The 17,907-nt window shown below is 45.1% G+C and overlaps 3 non-coding genes across 3 annotated transcripts; 1 reads left to right on the forward strand and 2 right to left on the reverse strand.

Annotated features, from left to right (window-relative positions):
* Nucleotides 1-3,308: 3,308 nt before the first annotated feature.
* Nucleotides 3,309-3,391, forward strand: TRNAL-UAA (transfer RNA leucine (anticodon UAA)). The gene has a single exon. It is a non-coding gene; the product is annotated as a tRNA-Leu (tRNA).
* A 293-nt stretch (nt 3,392-3,684) lies between these two features.
* Nucleotides 3,685-3,767, reverse strand: TRNAL-UAA (transfer RNA leucine (anticodon UAA)). The gene has a single exon. It is a non-coding gene; the product is annotated as a tRNA-Leu (tRNA).
* An 8,621-nt stretch (nt 3,768-12,388) lies between these two features.
* On the reverse strand, nt 12,389-12,471 carry TRNAL-UAA (transfer RNA leucine (anticodon UAA)). The gene has a single exon. It is a non-coding gene; the product is annotated as a tRNA-Leu (tRNA).
* Between the last annotated feature and the right edge of the window lie 5,436 nt (nt 12,472-17,907).

The raw sequence follows: 17,907 nt of genomic DNA on the forward strand, positions 1-17,907 counted from the left end.
AAACCACCATAGTCTATTTGAGCCCACCTAAAAACGTCCATGTATTTTAATAGAGAAATACATCGCTCCGGATGCCTCTCACAATAAACGCTAGCAATGATTAAGAATACTGACATCCAATTCTCAAGGGTAGTGGGAACTTTCGGCCTCCTAGCTAATTCCCATTCCTCCTCCTTTGACTCTTCCTTAGCCCACACTTCTCTATGTAATAATTTAAAAACATCAACAAACTCACCTTTACAAATGTTTTCCTTCATGGCTTGGGTGAGATGCGCCCCCAAAGGCAAGAACACCCCCATATATGGCAGCTTTTTACTTTTTACACTACCCTCACCTGAGTTTCCTTTTTCCTTACCTGGCTCTGCCTTAGAAGCCTCCTCACCACTTGCCTCTGACTTACCATCATTGACTCCAACTTTTTTGTTCACAGCCCCCCCAAATGGACTTTGTCTGCATCTTTAACTACTTCATTATTTGCATAATCTTTCCCACTCAATCTACCCAAACTTCCTTATGCTAACGCAAAAGGGTATTACCCACTGTTACAGACACCAAACACACTACCTTCATGCTTAACTCTTCACACCCCATAGCCACAGCAGCCTGTGTCTCACCTTTTTTGAATGAAACCACTTGCAGGTACCTGATTATTCGTCTTGACTTTCCGATTACGCTGCACCATCAAAGGGGGCAAATCCTGAAACACACCAAAACTCCTTCCTCTGTTAGAACAGCTCACCTAATTTCTTTGCTGCATCTCCTTCCCCGCAGTCTCATCCCCAACCTCACAATTCTCCCCCTCCTTGGTCTCCTGGTCGTCATCGTAATCCATAAATTCATCATGAAAAATGAGCCCGAAGCCAACGAGACAGCACCTTGGCTGATAGCTGGGATTTTGAAGCCGTGATTGTACCCTAAATCAAATGATTCAGCATGCCACTCCCTTGTAGTCGGGTTGATCGCTCTGGATGCAACCCTCTCTTATGACCGGTATTTTAAAAGTGCCCAGACCTTTACCGGCTTCTCCGCTGTTGCCTTATTTTTCATGACGTCCTTTGGCATGGCTCGTCCTCCTGAGCTGCGAAGCCCAAAGGAGCTGTCACACCCCAAAAATGCTTCAGCCGCCCCAGGGTGTGCTTTCTTAAGCTCACCCCTGACAAAGCTATGCCCATCTTCCTGTAATTGCTGGACTCTATTGAAATTGACCTCACTTGTGTCAAAATTATAAACCACCTGTTGCTCCGAGACAAACACAAAGGGGCAGATTTAAGGAAAGTGGGTCAGCCGGTGCAGCGCCACTTTCCTTGCACCCCTTAACGCCCCTGTACTGCCACCATGTGTGAGCTATATATATAATAATACGGCGCACCATGGCACAGGGTAGGGGCATTAGCGTTATATTTTTTACGCTATTGATGTACTCTGCAGGAGTAGCGCCATCATTTTGGGACTAATCCTGCAGAGTACATAGGGGCCCATTATAAATAATGGTATTCCCCCTTTTAACGCCTCCTCTGAGTAGGCGTTGAAAGTGTAAAAAAAAATGGCGCAAGGCAATCTCTTAGATTGTCTTGCGCCATTTTTTCGGGCTCCCTAATAGGGGAACGCCCACCTTGTATAAATTATGCCTGACCCTTCCCCACTACACCGCTTCCTCTACTGCCAACTCTATGCCTCCCAGCCATTCCAGTGCAGTGCGGCGAACGAAGCGACCCACGCGGAGCCAAGCGCTCGCTCGTAGCTACAACACCAGCCCCAGAGACACCCTCCTCAAAAAGCAACCTGTCAGGTGAGGAACGAGCGTGCCCACTCTCTAACAAGGGAACGCCCCCTTTGCACACATCATGCATATATTATGCATGATGTGTCGCAAAGTGTTTACAAGGTGGCACAAACCTAGCTTGCGCCACCTTGTAAATATTGTGCTATGGTAGTAGATATGATCTTCACATTTGCGGCAAAATAAATTCTGCAAATGTAGCGCTAAGGGGCGCAAGGGACTTGTAAATCTGTCCCAAAGTGTTTTAGATTGTGTGAAGTGTAGTTTTGAGTCTTGAAAAGGGGTTAGTGTGATATTTCTTAAGATTAACGTCAATTTGCAGACATATTTAATAGGACATGTGACAAAAATGGTGTGAAAAAAGCGCACCTTTTTTCGTCCTACACGCTGATAATCTTAAACAGTTTTGATAGGTATGGTTGTATTTTTTTTTTTATTAAGTACATGCACGTTTTATAGAGGAGAGGCATGACATTACCTTGTATTCCTGAAATGTGTTTTGCGTAACCTGATAAAATATATAGATATGAAAATATATATATATATAGAAAGCTCACTGTCACACAGTGAGCACTCTTGGGCCCGTATTTATACTTTTTGATGCTAAACTGCGCTAACGCAGTTTAGCGTCAAAAAGTTTTGTGCCGGCTAACGCCATTCTGAAGCGCCATGCGGGCGCCGTATTTATTGAATGGCGTTAGCCGGCGCTAGCAGACCGGCGCTGCCTGGTGTGCGTGGAAAAAACCACGTACACCAGGCAGCGCCGGCGTAGGGAAAAATGGCGTTAGGGCGTCTTAAAAATGGTGCAAGTCAGGTTGACGCAAAAAAATCGCCTCCACCCGATTTGCGCCATTTTTAACGACGCCCAGACGCCATTTACATGACTCCTGTCTTAGAAAAGACAGGAGTCATGCCCCCTTGCCCAATGGCCATGCCCAGGGGACTTATGTCCCCTGGGCATGGTCATTGGGCACTGAGGCATGTAGGGGGGCACAAATCAGGCCCCCCTATGCCAAAAAAAAAATATTAAAAAAAAAAATGTATACTTACCTGAATGTCCCTGGGGTGGGTCCCTCCATCCTTGGGTGTCCTCCTGGGGTGGGCAAGGGTGGCAGGGGGGCATGGGAGGGCAGCTGTGGGCTCATTTTGAGCCCACAGGTCCCTTAACGCCTGCCCTGACCCAGGCGTTAAAAAGAGGCGCAAATGCGGGGTTTTGTGGCCCGCCCACTCCCGGGCGTGATTTTTGCCCGGGAGTATAAATACAACGCACATGCGTTGCAGTCATTTTTTGGGACGGGAACGCCTACCTTGCATCTCATTAACGCAAGAAAGGCGTTCACGCAAAATAATGACGCTCTTTACTCATACTTTGGCGCTAGACGCATCTAACGCCAAAGTATAAATATGGCGTTAGTTTTGCGCCGAATTTGCATCGAAAAAAACAACGCAAATTTGGCGCAAACGGAGTATAAATATGCCCCTTGATATCTATAATAAGTGCCATGTTGTTGCCATTTCCTGCACAGGTACCAGGATTGCTGAGTGGTTAAGGCGTTGGACTTAAGATCCAATGGACATGTGTCCATGTGGGTTCAAACCCCACTCCTGGTAGAGAGATTTTGTAATTCCTTATGCACTAAGTGGAAAGCATTAAGTCAGGTATCATAAACAAATAAGTCACCTATAATAAACGAAAAAGCATACTGTAAAACAACCTGCAACAAAAGTTTAATAAGTTTCAAAGAGAAATGTACAATACAAGGCGTTTAATCTTTTTGGGGAGAAAAATACACGTTAATCGATATGAAGATTTTATATGTAGCTCTTATTTTAATAATAATCAGGAGCAACTGAAAAGTGCGTGAAATTGAAATGAACAGTGTCACAAGAGAGAAAAAATGATATACCAGGAGTGGAGATCGAACCCACACGGACTCATGTCCATTGGATCTTAAGTCCAACACCTTAACCACTCGGCCACGCTGGTCTACATAGTGCAGGTGTGCCTGCAATCATGATATAGTTGTTTTTCAGGAGAAGAATCATCTATACTATCAGCCCTCCCAACAGGAAAAGCAAATTTAATTTAAAACCCCCAAAATATCCCTCAGCTTTTGCATGGAAATAGGATGCCATTGATTCAACCTGGATCCACCCTCCATCGCCCAGCCAGCAACAATTCTCCTACACATTTCTCCTTCCATGGTATCATAATCCCAAAAGTACTTACCAAAAAATGTAATACCTGCCATCTTCCCTGTTATAGTCACCACCGCCAATCCTAGGTCAATGTGTGTCATAATGAAGCGGACTCCATCCTCCCTCCTATACCGTGACATGTAAGGTCCCTCATACCTCCTCAATGCACCAGACTCAATAAATTCTGCCCAGGCCTTGCCATATGACCTCAAAGTAGATGGAGCAATGGACTGACAAATCAATTGTAACATCCTTAGATTCCCAGCTCCCAAAGGTCCACTGTCAAAGCCGTTTTCAGCAAATCTGCTCCCGGCACCAGTACACAGAATCTCTGCCACTGTGAACGAGATAGCCCATCAGTGATATCATTATTCACACCTGAAACATACTGACCCTTAAACAAAATATTGAATTTCAGACAATGAAGCAAAAATAAATGCAACAACTTCAAAACTTTTTCATCTCGAGCCTTCTGTGAATTGACTAAATTAACAACTGTTTGGCTATCCACATTAAAAAGCACTCGCCTGTTTGCTAAAAGGTTACCACACAACACTAAAGCAACCATCAAATGGAAAAAAACTCCAGAAACGAAATGCTATGGTGTGCCTTTCTCCAAGAATCCGGCCACGAGTCAGCAGTCCAATCACCATCTCAGAAAACCAAACCATGGGCTCCCGAATCATCAGAAAAATTTTGAACTTGCCATAACCATTCATCCTCAACCGTCAACATGTTAACACCATTATTACTTTGCTGGAAAGAAACCAACATTCCGAAGTCAGCATTGAGGACCTCTTTAAGCCGAATTCTGGGATGAGGTAAAACAGCACCTTTGACTGAAAAACCAAGGCACCCACAAAGAGCTCTACCAACTCTCACCACACGGCACGCAAACTTCAAGGAACCCAATAAGGTTTGCACCTGCTGTAACTCCAGCTTATCCTTGGAAACAGCCTCCTCCAACAGAGAAATCAACTTTTGCACTTATCCACCGGCAACCGTACCTCAGATTTCTCTGAGTCCAATATAGCAGGGCCTTCAGTCTTATCCGGAGCCAAAGGTACTTCCATCTCCTCCATACACTTCTGAAATTCAATTAACCCTTTTTTACATTCATTGGATCACTGCAAGCCCATCAGAAAAGAGTCACCTAGGTAGTGCGTGACATGCCCGAGCCCAGTCATCTGTTGGAAAAACCACTGCAAAAAACAACTACAAGTTTCAAACAGGGAACAAGAAACAGAACAGCCCATTGGCAACATTATATCCACAAATATAGAATCCTCAAATTAAAGACCCAACAATGAAAAATCCTCAGGATGTACCGGCAATAGTCAAAAGACAGACTGAATGTCTAAGTTTGCCATTCGTGCCTTCCTTCCACAAGCCCTTACCAACTTAATTGCGTCTTCCACTGATGTGCAATGCACTATGGAGTCTTCATGTGCAATTAAATCATTAACTGACTCCCCTGCAGACCACGATAGATGATGAATCAATCTAAACTCACCTTGTTGTGTTTTAGGCACAACACCCAGTGGTGAAATTGTTAAGTTATGAATCGGCCAGGTATCACATGGACCCACCATTCTGCCAGCCTCCAATTCCTTCCTCAATTTCTTTCTCACCACTTCTGGATTCTCAACTGCAGATTTCAAAATTTTTCTCTGTCTTCTATGACCTTGATAACATAGCTTGAAACCCTCAAGAAAACTCTAGTACAGTAACTTGGCCTCCTCACGCCTCGGATAAAACTGCAACCAATAAAACAAAATATCGAATTTATTAGGAGAAGGGCCCTTTTCCCACCATCTGCTGCATCCGACCCCTTCCCCTATCACCACTTCTACCTGCATTAGCCTTCCATCCCCATTGCATCCCTCCACAACATTACACCAATGGATGTTTGCCCCTGCAATTGGAGCAATTGTGCATGAACTTGCACTGGAGTCATGTGCATGACCCTCTGTTGAGGGACCAACAAGATCCATTCTGTGGGAACTGACCTCTCGTGAAACTACCCACCCCAGATTGGTTGGGATGCCCCTGACAGGGCTTGTAAGGAACCAGAAGACCACTAGCTGTGTGTAACGCTGAGGCATTCTTGGAAGTACACAACCATTGCATCCAAAGCTCATTATAAATATCTCACCATTCTTTATCTGGAAATAATGCCATCTGGGCTCAAAGTTCTTCATTATATCTAAAACATCCAAAACCACCATAGTCTATTTGAGCCCACCTAAAAACGGCCATGTATTTTAATAGAGAAATACATCGCTCCGGATGCCTCTCACAATAAACGCTAGCAATGATTAAGAATACTGACATCCAATTCTCAAGGGTAGTGGGAACTTTCGGCCTCCTAGCTAATTCCCATTCCTCCTCCTTTGACTCTTCCTTAGCCCACACTTCTCTATGTAATAATTTAAAAACATCAACAAACTCACCTTTACAAATGTTTTCCTTCATGGCTTGGGTGAGATGCGCCCCCAAAGGCAAGAACACCCCCATATATGGCAACTTTTTACTTTTTACACTACCCTCACCTGAGTTTCCTTTTTCCTTACCTGGCTCTGCCTTAGAAGCCTCCTCACCACTTGCCTCTGACTTACCATCATTGACTCCGACTTTTTTGTTCACAGCCCCCCCAAATGGACTTTGTCTGCATCTTTAACTACTTCATTATTTGCATCATCTTTCCCACTCAATCTACCCAAACTTCCTTATGCTAACGCAAAAGGGTATTACCCACTGTTACAGACACCAGATACACTACCTTCATGCTTAACTCTTCACACCCCATAGCCACAGCAGCCTGTGTCTCACCTTTTTTGACTGAAACCACTTGCAGGTACCTGATTATTCGTCTTGACTATCCGATTACGCTGCACCATCAAAGGGGGCAAATCCTGAAACACACCAAAACTCCTTCCTCTGTTAGAACAGCTCACCTAATTTTTTTGATGCATCTCCTTCCCCGCAGTCTCATCCCCAACCTCACAATTCTCCCCCTCCTTAGTCTCCTGGTCGTCATCGTAATCCATCAATTCACCATGAAAAATGAGCCCCGAAGCCAACGAGACAGCACCTTGGCTGATAGCTGGGATCTTGAAGCCGTGATTGTACCCTAAATCAAATGATTCACCAGGCCACTCCCTTGTAGTCGGGTTGATCGCTCTGGATGCAACCCTCTCTTATGACCGGTATTTTAAAGGTGCCCAGACCTTTACCGGCGTCTCCGCTGTTGCCTTATTTTTCATGACGTCCTTTGGCATGGCTCGTCCTCCTGAGCTGCGAAGCCCAAAGGAGCTGTCACACCCCAAAAATGCTTCAGCCGCCCCAGGGTGTGCTTTCTTAAGCTCACCCCTGACAAAGCTATGCCCATCTTCCTGTAATTGCTGGACTCTATTGAAATTGACCTAACTTGTGTCAAAATTATAAACCACCTGTTGCTCCGAGACAAACACAAAGGGGCAGATTTAAGGAAAGTGGCTCTGCAGGTGTAGCTCCACTTTCTGCTGCATCTGACCCCTTCGCCTATCACCACCTCTACCTGCATTAGCCTTCCATCCCCATTGCATCCCTCCACAACATTACACCAATGGATGTTTGCCCCTGCAATTGGAGCAATTGTGCATGAACTTGCACTGGAGTCATGTGCATGACCCTCTGTTGAAGGACCAACAAGATCCATTCTGTGGGAACTGACCTCTCGTGAAACTACCCACCCCAGATTGGTTGGGATGCCCCTGGCAGGGTTTGTAAGGAACCAGAAGACCACTAGCTGTGTGTAACGCTGAGGCATTCTTGGAAGTACACAACCATTGCATCCAAAGCTCATTATAAATATCTCACCATTCTTTATCTGGAAATAATGCCATCTGGGCTCTAAGTTCTTCATTATATCTAAAACATCCAAAACCACCATAGTCTATTTGAGCCCACCTAAAAACGTCCATGTATTTTAATAGAGAAATACATCGCTCCGGATGCCTCTCACAATAAACGCTAGCAATGATTAAGAATACTGACATCCAATTCTCAAGGGTAGTGGGGACTTTCGGCCTCCTAGCTAATTCCCATTCCTCCTCCTTTGACTCTTCCTTAGCCCACACTTCCCTATGTAATAATTTAAAAACATCAACAAACTCACCTTTACAAATGTTTTCCTTCATGGCTTGGGTGAGATGCGCCCCCAAAGGCAAGAACACCCCCATATATGGCAACTTTTTACTTTTTACACTACCCTCACCTGAGTTTCCTTTTTCCTTACCTGGCTCTGCCTTAGAAGCCTCCTCACCACTTGCCTCTGACTTACCATCATTGACTCCGACTTTTTTGTTCACAGCCCCCCCAAATGGACTTTGTCTGCATCTTTAACTACTTCATTATTTGCATCATCTTTCCCACTCAATCTACCCAAACTTCCTTATGCTAACGCAAAAGGGTATTACCCACTGTTACAGACACCAAACACACTACCTTCATGCTTAACTCTTCACACCCCATAGCCACAGCAGCCTGTGTCTCACCTTTTTTGACTGAAACCACTTGCAGGTACCTGATTATTCGTCTTGACTATCCGATTACGCTGCACCATCAAAGGGGGCAAATCCTGAAACACACCAAAACTCCTTCCTCTGTTAGAACAGCTAACATAATTTCTTTGATGCATCTCCTTCCCCGCAGTCTCATCCCCAACCTCACAATTCTCCCCCTCCTTAGTCTCCTGGTCGTCATCGTAATCCATCAATTCATCGTGAAAAATGAGCCCCGAAGCCAACGAGACAGCACCTTGGCTGATAGCTGGGATCTTGAAGCCATGATTGTACCGTAAATCAAATGATTCACCAGGCCACTCCCTTGTAGTCGGGTTGATCGCTCTGGATGCAACCCTCTCTTATGACCGGTATTTTAAAGGTGCCCAGACCTTTACCGGCGTCTCCGCTGTTGCCTTATTTTTCATGACGTCCTTTGGCATGGCTCGTCCTCCTGAGCTGCGAAGCCCAAAGGAGCTGTCACACCCCAAAAATGCTTCAGACGCCCCAGGGTGTGCTTTCTTAAGCTCACCCCTGACAAAGCTATGCCCATCTTCCTGTAATTGCTGGACTCTATTGAAATTGACCTAACTTGTGTCAAAATTATAAACCACCTGTTGCTCCGAGACAAACACAAAGGGGCAGATTTAAGGAAAGTGGCTCTGCAGGTGTAGCGCCACTTTCTGCTGCATCCGACCCCTTCGCCTATCACCACCTCTACCTGCATTAGCCTTCCATGCCCATTGCATCCCTCCACAACATTACACCAATGGATGTTTGCCCCTGCAATTGGAGCAATTGTGCATGAACTTGCACTGGAGTCATGTGCATGACCCTCTGTTGAAGGACCAACAAGATCCATTCTGTGGGAACTGACCTCTCGTGAAACTACCCACCCCAGATTGGTTGGGATGCCCCTGGCAGGGCTTGTAAGGAACCAGAAGACCACTAGCTGTGTGTAACGCTGAGGCATTCTTGGAAGTACACAACCATTGCATCCAAAGCTCATTATAAATATCTCACCATTCTTTATCTGGAAATAATGCCATCTGGGCTCTAAGTTCTTCATTATATCTAAAACATCCAAAACCACCATAGTCTATTTGAGCCCACCTAAAAACGTCCATGTATTTTAATAGAGAAATACATCGCTCCGGATGCCTCTCACAATAAACGCTAGCAATGATTAAGAATACTGACATCCAATTCTCAAGGGTAGTGGGAACTTTCGGCCTCCTAGCTAATTCCCATTCCTCCTCCTTTGACTCTTCCTTAGCCCACACTTCCCTATGTAATAATTTAAAAACATCAACAAACTCACCTTTACAAATGTTTTCCTTCATGGCTTGGGTGAGATGCGCCCCCAAAGGCAAGAACACCCCCATATATGGCAACTTTTTACTTTTTACACTACCCTCACCTGAGTTTCCTTTTTCCTTACCTGGCTCTGCCTTAGAAGCCTCCTCACCACTTGCCTCTGACTTACCATCATTGACTCCGACTTTTTTGTTCACAGCCCCCCCAAATGGACTTTGTCTGCGTCTTTAACTACTTCATTATTTGCATCATCTTTCCCACTCAATCTACCCAAACTTCCTTATGCTAACGCAAAAGGGTATTACCCACTGTTACAGACACCAAACACACTACCTTCATGCTTAACTCTTCACACCCCATAGCCACAGCAGCCTGTGTCTCACCTTTTTTGACTGAAACCACTTGCAGGTACCTGATTATTCGTCTTGACTATCCGATTACGCTGCACCATCAAAGGGGGCAAATCCTGAAACACACCAAAACTCCTTCCTCTGTTAGAACAGCTCACCTAATTTCTTTGATGCATCTCCTTCCCCGCAGTCTCATCCCCAACCTCACAATTCTCCCCCTCCTTAGTCTCCTGGTCGTCATCGTAATCCATCAATTCATCATGAAAAATGAGCCCCGAAGCCAACGAGACAGCCCCTTGGCTGATAGCTGGGATCTTGAAGCCGTGATTGTACCCTAAATCAAATGATTCACCAGGCCACTCCCTTGTAGTCGGGTTGATCGCTCTGGATGCAACCCTCTCTTATGACCGGTATTTTAAAGGTGCCCAGACCTTTACCGGCGTCTCCGCTGTTGCCTTATTTTTCATGACGTCCTTTGGCATGGCTCGTCCTCCTGAGCTGCGAAGCCCAAAGGAGCTGTCACACCCCAAAAATGCTTCAGCCGCCCCAGGGTGTGCTTTCTTAAGCTCACCCCTGACAAAGCTATGCCCATTTTCCTGTAATTGCTGGACTCTATTGAAATTGACCTAACTTGTGTCAAAATTATAAACCACCTGTTGCTCCGAGACAAACACAAAGGGGCAGATTTAAGGAAAGTGGCTCTGCCGGTGCAGCGCCACTTTCCTTGCACCCCTTAACGCCCCTGTACCGCCACCATGTGTGAGCTATATATATAATAATACGGCGCACCATGGCACAGGGTAGGGGCATTAGCGTTATATTTTTTACGCTATTGATGTACTCTGCAGGAGTAGCGCCATCATTTTAAGACTAATCCTGCAGAGTACATAGGGGCCCATTATAAATAATGGTATTCCCCCTTTTAACGCCTCCTCTGAGTAGGCGTTGAAAGTGTAAAACAAATGGCGCAAGGAAATCTCTTAGATTGCCTTGCGCCATTTTTTCGGGCTCCCTAATGGGGGAACGCCCACCTTGTATAAATTATGCCTGACCCTTCCCCACCACACCGCTTCCTCGTCTGCCAACTCTATGCCTCCCAGCCATTCCAGTGCAGTGCGGCGAACGAAGCGACCCACGCGGAGCCAAGCGCTCGCTCGTAGCTACAACACCAGCCCCAGAGACACCCTCCTCAAAAAGCAACCTGTCAGGTGAGGAACGAGCGTGCCCACTCTCTAACAAGGGAACGCCCCCTTTGCACACATCAAGCATATATAATGCATGATGTGGCGCAAAGTGTTTACAAGGTGGCGCAAACCTAGCTTGCGCCACCTTGTAAATATTGTGCTATGGTAGTAGATATGATCTTCACATTTGCGGCAAAATAAATTCTGCAAATGTAGCGCTAAGGGGCGCAAGGGACTTGTAAATCTGTCCCAAAGTGTTTTAGATTGTGTGAAGTGTAGTTTTGAGTCTTGAAAAGGGGTTAGTGTGATATTTCTTAAGATTAACGTCAATTTACAGACATATTTAATAGGACATGTGACAAAAATGGTGTGAAAAAAGCGCACCTTTTTTCGTCCTACACGCTGATAATCTTAAACATGTTTGATAGGTATGGTTGTATTTTTTTTTTTATTAAGTACATGCACGTTTTATAGAGGAGAGGCACGACATTACCTTGTATTCCTGAAATGTGTTTTGCGTAACCTGATAAAATATATAGATATGAAAATATATATATATATAGAAAGCTCACTGTCACACACTGAGCACTCTTGATATCTATAATAAGTGCCATGTTGTTGCCCTTTCCTGCACAGATACCAGGATGCCGAGTGGTTAAGGCGTTGGACTGAAGATCCAATGGACATGTGTCCTCGTGGGTTCAAGCCCCACTCCTAGTAGAGAGATTTTGTAATTCCTTAGGCACCAAATGGAAAGCATTAAGTCAGGTATCATAAACAAATAAGTCACCTATTATAAACGAAAAAGCATACTGTAATACAACCTGCAACAAAAGGTTAATAAGTTTCAAAGAGAAATGTTCAATACAAGGCGTTTACTCTTTTTGGGGGAGAACAATACACGTTAATCGATATGAAGATTTTATATGTAGATCTTATTTTAATAATAATCAGGAGCAACTGAAAAGTGCGTGAAATTGAAATGAACAGTGTGACGGGAGAGAAAAAATGATATACCAGGAGTGGGGCTCGAACCCACGCAAACACATGTCCATTGGATCTTAAGTCCAACGCCTTAACCACTCGGCCACCCTGGTCTACACAGTGCAGGTGTGCCTGCAATCATGATATAGTTGTTTTTCAGGAGAAGAATCATCTATACTATCAGCCCTCCCAACAGGAAAAGCAAATTTAATTCAAACCCCCCAAAATATCCCTCAGCTTTTGCATGGAAATAGGATGCCATTGATCCAACCTGGATCCACCCTCCATCGCCCAGCCAGCAACAATTCTCCTACACATTTCTCCTTCCATGGTATCATAATCCCAAAAGTACTTACCAAAAAATGTAATACCTGCCATCTTCCCTGTTATAGTCACCACCGCCAATCCTAGGTCATTGTGTGTCATAATGAAGCAGACTCCATCCTCCCTCCTATACCGTTACATGTAAGGTCCCTCATACCTCCTCAATGCACCAGACTCAATAAATTCTGCCCAGGCCTTGTCATATGACCTCAAAGTAGATGGAGCAATGGACTGACAAATCAATTGTAACATCCTTAGATTCCCAGCTCCCAAAGGTCCACTGTCAAAGCCGTTTTCAGCAAATCTGCTCCCGGCACCAGTACACAGAATCTCTGCCACTGTGAACGAGATAGCCCATCAGTGATATCATTATTCACACCTGGAACATACTGACCCTTAAACAAAATATTGAATTTCAGACAATGAAGCAAAAATAAACGCAACAACTTCAAAACTTTTTCATCTTGAGCCTTCTGTGAATTGACTAAATTAACAACTGTTTGGCTATCCACATTAAAAAGCACTCACCTGTTTGCTAAAAGGTTACCACACAACACTAAAGCAACCATCAAATGGAAAAAAACTCCAGAAACGAAATGCTATGGTGTGCCATTCTCCAAGAATCCGGCCACGACTCAGCAGTCCAATCACTATATCAGAAAACCAAACCATGGGCTCCTGAATCATCAGAAAAAATTTGAACTTGCCATAACCATTCATCCTCAACCGTCAACATGTTAACACCATTATTACTTTGCTGGAAAGAAACCAACATTCTGAAGTCAGCATTGAGGACCTCTTTAAGCCGAATTCTGGGATGAGGTTAAACAGCACCTATGACTGAAAAACCAAGGCACCTACAAAGAGCTCTACCAACTCTCACCACACGACACGCAAACTTCAAAGAACCCAATAAGGCTTGCACCTGCTGTAACTCCAGCTTTTCCTTGGAAACAGCCTCCTCCAACAGAGAAATCAACTTTTGCACTTATCCACCGGCAACCGTACCTCAGATTTCTCTGAGTCCAATATAGCAGGGCCTTCAGTCTTATCCGGAGCCAAGGGTACTTCCATCTCCTCCATACACTTCTGAAATTCAATTAACCCTTTTTTACATTCATTGGATCACTGCAAGCCCATCAGAAAAGAGTCACCTAGGTAGTGCGTGACATGCCCGAGCCCAGTCTTCTGTTGGAAGCAACATTATATCCACAAATATAGAATCCTCAAATTAAAGACCCAACAATGAAAAATCCTCAGGATGTACCGGCAATAGTCAAAAGACAGATTGAATGTCTAACTTTGCCATTTGTGCCTTCCTTCCACAAGCCCTTACCAACTTAATTGTCTCTTCCACTGATGTGCAATGCACTATGGAGTCTTCATGTGAAATTAAATCATTAACTGACTCCCCTGCAGACCACGATAGATGATGAATCAATCTAAACTCACCTTGTTGTGTTTTAGGCACAACACCCAGTGGTGAAATTGTTAAGTTATGAATCGGCCAGGTATCACATGGACCCACCATTCTGCCAGCCTCCAATTCCTTCCTGAATTTCTTTCTCACCACTTCCGGATTCTCAACTGCAGATTTCCATTTTTTTCTCTGTCTTCTATGACCTTGATAACATAGCTTGAAACCCTCAAGAAAACTCTAGTACAGTAACTTGGCCTCCTCACGCCTCGGATAAAACTGCAACCAATAAAACAAAATATCTAATTTATTAGGAGAAGGGCCCTTTTCCCACCATCTGCTGCATCTGACCCCTTCCCCTATCACCACCTCTACCTGCATTAGCCTTCCATCCCTATTGCATCCCTCCAAAACATTGCACCAATGGATGTTTGCCCCTGCAATTGGAGCAATTCTGCATGAACTTGCACTGGAGTCGTGTGCATGACCCTCTGTTGAAGGGCCAACAAGATCCATTCTGTGGGAACTGACCTCTCGTGAAACTACCCGCCCCAGATTGGTTGGGATGCCCCTGACAGGGCTTGTAAAGGAACCAGAAGACCACTAGCTGTGTGTAACGCGGAGGCATTCTTGGAAGTACACAACCATTGCATCCAAAGCTCATTATAAATATCTCACCATTCTTTATCTGGAAATAATGCCATCTGGGCTCTAAGTTCTTCATTATATCTAAAACATCCAAAACCACCATAGTCTATTTGAGCCCACCTAAAAACGTCCATGTATTTTAATAGAGAAATACATCGCTCCGGATGCCTCTCACAATAAACGCTAGCAATGATTAAGAATACTGACATCCAATTCTCAAGGGTAGTGGGAACTTTCGGCCTCCTAGCTAATTCTTATTCCTCCTCCTTTGACTCTTCCTTAGCCCACACTTCTCTATGTAATAATTTAAAAACATCAACAAACTCACCTTTACAAATGTTTTCCTTCATGGCTTGGGTGAGATGCGCCCCCAAAGGCAAGAACACCCCCATATATGGCAGCTTTTTACTTTTTACACTACCCTCACCTGAGTTTCCTTTTTCCTTACCTGGCTCTGCCTTAGAAGCCTCCTCACCACTTGCCTCTGACTTACCATCATTGACTCCAACTTTTTTGTTCACAGCCCCCCCAAATGGACTTTGTCTGCATCTTTAACTACTTCATTATTTGCATAATCTTTCCCACTCAATCTACCCAAACTTCCTTATGCTAACGCAAAAGGGTATTACCCACTGTTACAGACACCAAACACACTACCTTCATGCTTAACTCTTCACACCCCATAGCCACAGCAGCCTGTGTCTCACATTTTTTGAATGAAACCACTTGCAGGTACCTGATTATTCGTCTTGACTTTCCGATTACGCTGCACCATCAAAGGGGGCAAATCCTGAAACACACCAAAACTCCTTCCTCTGTTAGAACAGCTCACCTAATTTCTTTGCTGCATCTCCTTCCCCGCAGTCTCATCCCCAACCTCACAATTCTCCCCCTCCTTGGTCTCCTGGTCGTCATCGTAATCCATAAATTCATCATGAAAAATGAGCCCGAAGCCAACGAGACAGCACCTTGGCTGATAGCTGGGATTTTGAAGCCGTGATTGTACCCTAAATCAAATGATTCAGCAGGCCACTCCCTTGTAGTCGGGTTGATCGCTCTGCATGCAACCCTCTCTTATGACCGGTATTTTAAAAGTGCCCAGACCTTTACCGGCTTCTCCGCTGTTGCCTTATTTTTCATGACGTCCTTTGGCATGGCTCGTCCTCCTGAGCTGCGAAGCCCAAAGGAGCTGTCACACCCCAAAAATGCTTCAGCCGCCCCAGGGTGTGCTTTCTTAAGCTCACCCCTGACAAAGCTATGCCCATCTTCCTGTAATTGCTGGACTCTATTGAAATTGACCTAACTTGTGTCAAAATTATAAACCACCTGTTGCTCCGAGACAAACACAAAGCGGCAGATTTAAGGAAAGTGGGTCTGCCGGTGCAGCGCCACTTTCCTTGCACCCCTTAACGCCCCTGTACTGCCACCATGTGTGAGCTATATATATAATAATACGGCGCACCATGGCACAGGGTAGGGGCATTAGCGTTATATTTTTTACGCTATTGATGTACTCTGCAGGAGTAGCGCCATCATTTTGGGACTAATCCTGCAGAGTACATAGGGGCCCATTATAAATAATGGTATTCCCCCTTTTAACGCCTCCTCTGAGTAGGCGTTGAAAGTGTAAAAAAAAATGGCGCAAGGCAATCTCTTAGATTGCCTTGCGTCATTTTTTCGGGCTCCCTAATAGGGAAACGCCCACCTTGTATAAATTATGCCTGACCCTTCCCCACCACACCGCTTCCTCTACTGCCAACTCTATGCCTCCCAGCCATTCCAGTGCAGTGCGGCGAACGAAGCGACCCACGCGGAGCCAAGCGCTCGCTCGTAGCTACAACACCAGCCCCAGAGACACCCTCCTCAAAAAGCAACCTGTCAGGTGAGGAACGAGCGTGCCCACTCTCTAACAAGGGAACGCCCCCTTTGCACACATCATGCATATATTATGCATGATGTGGCGCAAAGTGTTTACACGGTGGCGCAAACCTAGCTTGCGCCACCTTGTAAATATTGTGCTATGGTAGTAGATATGATCTTCACATTTGCGGCAAAATAAGTTCTGCAAATGTAGCGCTAAGGGGCGCAAGGGACTTGTAAATCTGTCCCAAAGTGTTTTAGATTGTGTGAAGTGTAGTTTTGAGTCTTGAAAAGGGGTTAGTGTGATATTTCTTAAGATTAACGTCAATTTGCAGACATATTTAATAGGACATGTGACAAAAATAGTGTGAAAAAAGCGCACCTTTTTTCGTCCTACACGCTGATAATCTTAAACATGTTTGATAGGTATGGTTGTATTTTTTTTTTTATTAAGTACATGCACGTTTTATAGAGGAGAGTCATGACATTACCTTGTATTCCTGAAATGTGTTTTGCGTAACCTGATAAAATATATAGATATGAAAATATATATATATAGAAAGCTCACTGTCACACAGTGAGCACTCTTGGGCCCGTATTTATACTTTTTGATGCTAAACTGCGCTAACGCAGTTTAGCGTCAAAAAGTTTTGTGCCGGCTAACGCCATTCTGAAGCGCCATGCGGGCGCCGTATTTATTGAATGGCGTTAGCTGGCGCTAGCAGACCGGCGCTGCCTGGTGTGCGTGGAAAAAACCACGTACACCAGGCAGCGCCGGCGTAGGGAAAAATGGCGTTAGGGCGTCTTAAAAATGGTGCAAGTCAGGTTGACGCAAAAAAATCGCCTCCACCCGATTTGCGCCATTTTTAACGACGCCCAGACGCCATTTACATGACTCCTGTCTTAGAAAAGACAGGAGTCATGCCCCTTTGCCCAATGGCCATGCCCAGGGGACTTATGTCCCCTGGGCATGGTCATTGGGCACTGAGGCATGTAGGGGGGCACAAATCAGGCCCCCCTATGCCAAAAAAAAAATATTAAAAAAAAAAATGTATACTTACCTGAACTTACCTGAATGTCCCTGGGGTGGGTCCCTCCATCCTTGGGTGTCCTCCTGGGGTGGGCAAGGGTGGCAGGGGGGCATGGGAGGGCAGCTGTGGGCTCATTTTGAGCCCACAGGTCCCTTAACGCCTGCCCTGACCCAGGCGTTAAAAAGAGGCGCAAATGCGGGGTTTTGTGGCCCGCCCACTCCCGGGCGTGATTTTTGCCCGGGAGTATAAATACAACGCATATGCGTCGC

The sequence above is a fragment of the Pleurodeles waltl genome, chromosome 5, assembly GCF_031143425.1.
Source record: "Pleurodeles waltl isolate 20211129_DDA chromosome 5, aPleWal1.hap1.20221129, whole genome shotgun sequence".
In the NCBI taxonomy this organism is placed as follows: Eukaryota; Metazoa; Chordata; class Amphibia; order Caudata; family Salamandridae; genus Pleurodeles; species Pleurodeles waltl.